Consider the following 6,917-nt stretch of genomic DNA (forward strand, 5'->3'; position numbering starts at 1 on the left):
TAAATCATGTGGCCTCCAGGCGTAGCCCTTGTTGACCTCAATGGCATGATTTGAACAAAATTGTAGATTACCTATGTCAAACAAGCTCAACATGCATCTATTGTTCGTGTGACCCACGTGGCATCCTATGTTAATTAACCTTCATTTCAAAGCACGAATACACTGTTCGCACTACTAAGGACAAACACAAAGTATAATAATATGTTATAAGGTCTGGTAGGTCATACAGCCGATCATCTCCGGAGTCTGTTAGTTTTTTGCAATAATCAACGTATGAAAGCATATCATGCATACATTTTTTAGCTGCTTATTTTACTATACATTTTTCTGATGCACAGGAACAATTTTTGCAAAATGAAAAAATGAATGAAAATTGTACTGTTAACATGTCTGGACTACTGCATTTAGATCATAAAATACATTACACAAGGCATTTCAACATTGCTGAAAACATACGATAACCTAACTTGTAATTTGATTCCATTTCAGTAAAGGGATTATTACTTTATGAATGGCCTGAGTGTTTTACACGTTATGGCAACACTTCAGTGGGTTTCAACTTAAATTACCCGATACGAAAACTGCACAAATAGTTAAACAAGGCGGTTTAAAAATGTAACATTCACTCATCACAATTTTACAGGCCTCTTCATGTCATTTAAATTTAGGTAATAATTATAAATTATATTGAAAATTAAACCTTGTGAGAAAAAAAACACTTGCGTATATTGCTTATTTAAATGAGTAAGCAGAGCTTGGGACGATTATGCGCATACGCAAGGACGATATGAATCATTCATACCACTATGAATATTTTAATGGAACAATATACAAGTGGGATGAATAAGATGATACGCAAAGCAAACATAACAATAAACTGAGCCAATTTACTCAAACAGTTACATCATTAAAAATACCATTGACGGTGTCTTCGCCTGTTAGTTCAAGAATGAAGTCCCAGATAAATTCTCCAGTGACCCCTGAAGAAAGCGTAATGATGTTTTTAACCACACCAAACTGACACACACGTGCATGATAGCACGTTCATTAATACAGTCATATTATTGTTCAATTTTTAAAGCAGTCTATTAGTCTTAAACACGCACTCATACAATGTACAATAGCATTTTATACAAGCAATACTACAATATTTGTATTCGTGCTAAAAGCTTTAAAGTAGTAGGAAACTATGGCATGTTGCTTCCTATGAGCCTTACCAGTCTGCGAATTGGTCAATAATTCACCGTCCTGTGGGACTGAAAACAATACAAATAGATAAAAGTATGCATTTAGATCTGTAACGACGTATATTACAGTTTACTCAATTAAATTTAACAAGTACGTGGATAGTGCTCGTTGGAGTTCATAATTTAATACGGGCCTCCTGTAGCTTTTATGCGTCATCTACTTACAAGAATATGACGTTATTTATTGTATTTTTTTCATTGGTCCGTTCTCTTCGGCATAAACGATATGACATTCATAGTTAACGTGTTAGATGAATTCATTTCTTGTACAACCGGCTATCGTTGGATTTACCCGTCATGAAAATAACTTGTATCCATAGTTTTTTAAGCGAGATAATTTATGCAACACTGTATTGATGAAAAGATGCAGTGTTCCAATGTTATCTTGCTATCAACGACCTCACGTGGAAGCATGGATTAGGATTATTAGTCAAATTAGACAGTGTAGTGGATAGAAAAAAATAGTGATCGAGTGTTTTATATAGTAGTTTGCGATGAAGTTAGCAGTGAAAAAAAGTAACTAAAACGTGCTGACAGAAAATTACATCGGTAGTGGAAAAGTGTAAATCAAATATATACAGTTGTTCATAAACTTCATTTGTTGGGATTTAAAATTACGATTAGGTATGTACGTTTAGTTGCAATTATGCAACGCTTAGCTTTATAACCCATTTTAATCATGATTAAATGCTTTGGGAGTCTGTTTAATACATGTTTTTATGTTTTTATATGGGTATTATTTGTACAAAAATAATCGGAGCGGCTTACTTAAGGTTTCGAGGTCCGCCGCACCTGGGATACCGGAAAATCCAGCCGTGTCTTTGTACATCTCTGGGGGTCTTCCGCCACCCGTTTTCGCGGACTCCTTCTTATAATCGCTTAATTCTTTTTTATCCTTTTTTCACCATTTGACGCCACTTTTCTTTTATTTCTATCCCGGATCGGAAGTGGTTTCATACCGAATTAACTTTATCGGCGATTTGTTGCCAACATTGTTAAAGTTTTGCATGGGTAACCGTATCGGAAAGATTACTTTCCAATAAGGAACGGTTCTCGGCAAACTCTTCCAAAACTGAAAGTACAGAGGCCGTATAATTTGGTCCTCTTTTTCGCCGCCGTATCCATATTAATAGAAATTTTTTTTGACGTCTGGCTTGACGACAGGTCGGCCCTTGTGCTTTTCAATGGATTATGGGCTATGTGTTAAAGATAACCAGTGGATAAATTTACCCAGCATGGATAGTTATCCAGCCTGGTTAAATATTTCTAGCAACGCATTTATCCAGCCTGCTAGTTTCCCAGCTTGGATAACTTAAACCGGCGGTAAGCGCTAACCAAGGGGATAAAATAACCTAGTGTACGAACAACTTGGTCCTGGTATATAAATAAGATTTTTTTCATAATATTTTAAATTTTGCTTTTTTTTGTGCAAAACATTAGTACAAACTGTAATTATCTTGTGCAGCAAAATAAAAATAAAAATATTGAATGGATCCAAATTAAACTTCATTTGAAAAGGTACTTTCAGTGGAGTTGCAGAAAAAAAGTACCTGAGCTCAATTTTCAATATTTCGTGGCATTTTTTTACTTGTGTATGCAACCAAGAATACATGTATAACATTTGAAAGAGCAAAATAGTAATTCAACCTAGGAATTTCCAAACAATTATTAGTTCAAACCTATTTATTTAAGCTCGGTTGCATCGAAAGCCTAAGGCTTATAATTTATAAACGCTCTCGAGTCCGTTAAACAATTATTAGTTCCTTTATGGTGCTCATTTAAAAGATATGCATTGGCGCCACAAACTCAAAAGCGAGTATTTAGATTTTAATGTCAATATCGTATTTCCTCAATCTTGCTTAAATACATTAATAATTAATATAACAGAATAAAAGCATCGACGATATTAAAAGTCTGTTGGCAAGATACAGGGCAGTTTCTGCTGAGGTTAATGAAAAAGAAACAATTGACTGAATAAAAAATCGAAGTTTTTTCAAACAGATTAGTTTCTTTTCTGCCTCTGTCCGTCTGTCTGTCCGTCCGTAATTCTGTTTTCCGGAGGTTTTTTAAGCAACGCTTCCAGATATTGAGCTGATGTTTGGTATGTGAGTCTACCTACATGACCTACAGATGAGGTGTTAATTTTATTACGGTCTATTGATTTTTTGCGAAGTTATGGTCAGTGGACGTAAGCATTTTTCTATAATACTAGTAACCGTTTTCCGGAGGTTGTTTACACAACGCTTTCAAACATTTAGCTGATTTTTGGCTCGACTGTTAGCTCGGAGAAAACCCGAGGCATTGTTATAGCAAGCTCGTCGTGTCGTCCACCGTCCGCCGTCCGCGTCGTGCTAAAACCTTTACATTTTGCTCTAAAATCAAAGCGCTTCCACCTTCAACTTTGAAACTTCATATGTAGATGTACATTGATTAGTTCTAAACGACACACCCATTTTGAGGTCACTAGTTCAAAGGTCAAGGTAAATGTGACCTCTAAAAAAATAATCTGACAAGCCTTCATTTATTCATTACTGCACCCGCAGCCGAGCGTTGGCACTTGTTATGTGTTGCTCTTGTTTGTATGTGTGTTTACATACATAACCTACAGATGAAGTGTTAGTGTCGTTATAGTCCATTGATTTTTGGCGAAGTTATGGGCCATGGACTTAGACATTTTCTCTATAATAACCGTTCCCCGGAGGTTTTGTTACAAAACTCTTGCAGATATTTAGCTGATTTTTGGATATGTGAGTCTACCTACATGACTTACAAATGAATTGTGAGTTTCGCTCCGGTCAATTGATTTTAGGTGACTCTATAGGCATTGGACTTAAACATTTTCTCTAAAATAACTGTTCTGCGGCTTCAAAGCGAAGTATAGGGAATTTGTGTTTGAAAAACACAGGTCTTGTTTTAAGTATAAGTACACAAAGATGAATCAAGAAGTGATGACATATCGAAAAACATCCTATAAAAATCGGAAAATCAGAAACAAATGTCCATGTGGCTTGGTATTTTTCGAGCAAGTAAATGCCTTGATGTAAATGTTATTTCTGTTTGGCTGGACGTTTATTAATGCTCTTGGTTTAATCTAGAGAAAATAGTTCCCTACAGATCTATCCGTTGGTTGTTTATTGAAAAGATTAAGTAAATATTTCTCGTAACTGTTACAGGCTCATTTAGGTATTTGGACTAGGCTGTAATTAACGTTATCATTACATAATTATTATTTACAAGACAACAACTTTTTCATTTGGAAGTTAGGGTCAAAGTTATATCTCTGTTTTTCTTGTTTTGTTTGATACTTCTTATTCTTCTGTTTTGACCGCTTATGCAGAAAGAAACAACTCGTTGTTGTTATACCGACGACGTTTCTTCCGCTAAATATATAATTCACGCTCTATCTTGGAGCACACGTTCTGAAGATTTTCATCCTAATTGAAAACATACTTAAAGTTTAAAAAATATGCAACATAATTTTAGTTTTATCAAAATACTTTAATTTTCACCCTCTCTTGCCACCACAAATCGCAAGGTTAATAAATGTTAAACGATAGTACAGTCCTAAAAAAAAATCAAAGTCCTCTGCAAGAAAAAAACACAATTATTTATCCGTTAAATTTTTGGCATTTTTCAAATGTCATGAAATATGATTGCTTACACATCTGTATTTTGTTTAAAGTCGTAACTAATTTTTAAAGGAAGAAAAAAAATTGAAAAACACCAACAACACCCTGATGTTGCAAGGAATCGAACCCGCGTCCGACCGTAAGCCTATTGCGCTACCACTCCGCAACGCAAACTTTCATGAAATGCCGCGAAACATAACATCAATAGTAAACGTAAGCTACGTCATCTGCCAACATCCAGGCTTTTTTTAGGACCGCAATAAATACGAAACTAACTGCGGAACGTGTTTCTGATTTTCAACTCAATAGACTTTTGGCATACTGCCAATATACTAAAATGTTGAATTAAACACATTTGCAGTGAAATATATAATGTTTTCAATAAAAAAACGTTGTTGTTTTCGTTTTTTTAAATAAATTTCAGAACGAACAATTTTATGCAGATAACGACAAGTTTAATCGTATTTTTGAGAAATAAAAATTGTATCTATGCGTCCCTTAGCCGATTCTGCACAGTTAATGGGGATTTCCAAAAGGTGTGCATGTTTTGTACGTGAATGCATTTCTCCTTTACATGGAAACGTATTTGTAATTTGGAAAATTCATCAGCCTTTTATCTATTCCGAGTTTTCAGAAACATTGTATAATTGTAAGATACTCGCTTTAATATTACACTTCGTTAATAACAGCCCATCTCATCATGTGCACAAATTCTTTCAAAACAGGAAAGAGTATACATGGGATATTTGGATTCAGACGGAACCGGAGGAAAAGAAATTGCTAATACGCTAGAGGAGAACAATGTTCGAAATTTCACATCTAATCCCAGCGATAGTTTATTCAAATGTGAAGGCGATCACGGAGGATGGGTTATATATGTCCTTTCAAAAGCTGCGTTAGAAGATCACGTCTTCTCAGTCCAAATCATGTGCAGTCTACACACGGATGTTGATGAACGCAAGCAGCGAGTTATGATTGTATTAATTGACCTCCAAATCTGCAACGTGCCGGAGTGTATGCAATGGGTCCGTTTCTTCCATGTCACAAAAGATAAAGCATACCTGAATGGTATTCTGAGGACAGTTTCAGTTAAAATTGCTTTTTAATTTACAATAATGCAAAATCCGAAAACATGTTTTGGCTTAACCGTGTTTCAAATTACAAAACTCCAATACGAAACCCGAGAAGTTGGGAATATCCAATCTGTTAAAAATGTACATAATTATACTAATTGAGTGATGTGCTTTAATAATATAACTATAATTGACAGTTTTGAAAGGTCTATGCTATGTGTTCATTGGTATTCATCAGAATGTAACAAAACTGTTTGAATTGATCAGACTGCACATATGTTGCCTCTAATTCATCGCAATATACACATGTAATCGTATTTCCCATACTTTTCTTATGTTTAAACGTATTAATTTGACTGTTCTCAAGTTGTTTTATTGGTCAGACTGTACACATTTTTACGGTATACATCATTAAATACATTATTTAGATATAAGTTGATCGTATTCATAGGAATGAAGGAATGTAATACGGTGTATCTATTCACCGTGATGTTGGTCTGAATTCATATACGTTGTGTGGACTCATACGTTGTTACGCTCAATTATCAATTGGATTCTTCAGATGCGCCTGTTGACATCAGCAAGGCGATACCTGCAGGTGACGTGATTCCTGGATTAGCTTGGGCCTACGGCCTAAATAACCTTATGAAAACTTTAACCAACAGTAAGTTAATGCAGTTAAACATGTTATTACCTAATACCATTTCATTTGCTGAGCATGAATATTATACACACAGTTAAATGATTTCTAATACATACGAATATATAAGATTTTTTTTGTTAACATCGTTTTCGTATTCCTATAAAAAGTGACTCATAAACTGTACATTACAATACAATAAACACAACGCTTAAACATAAAACATATTAAAGCTCGAGCAACCGCTTTGAAACTGTCAATGCAAGGCAATTTGGGTTTAATATAATATGTTCAAATAATATTTTAAAATAAATAAATACTATCATCC

Source organism: Dreissena polymorpha, chromosome 6 (assembly GCF_020536995.1).
Source record: "Dreissena polymorpha isolate Duluth1 chromosome 6, UMN_Dpol_1.0, whole genome shotgun sequence".
Lineage (NCBI taxonomy): Eukaryota > Metazoa > Mollusca > Bivalvia > Myida > Dreissenidae > Dreissena > Dreissena polymorpha.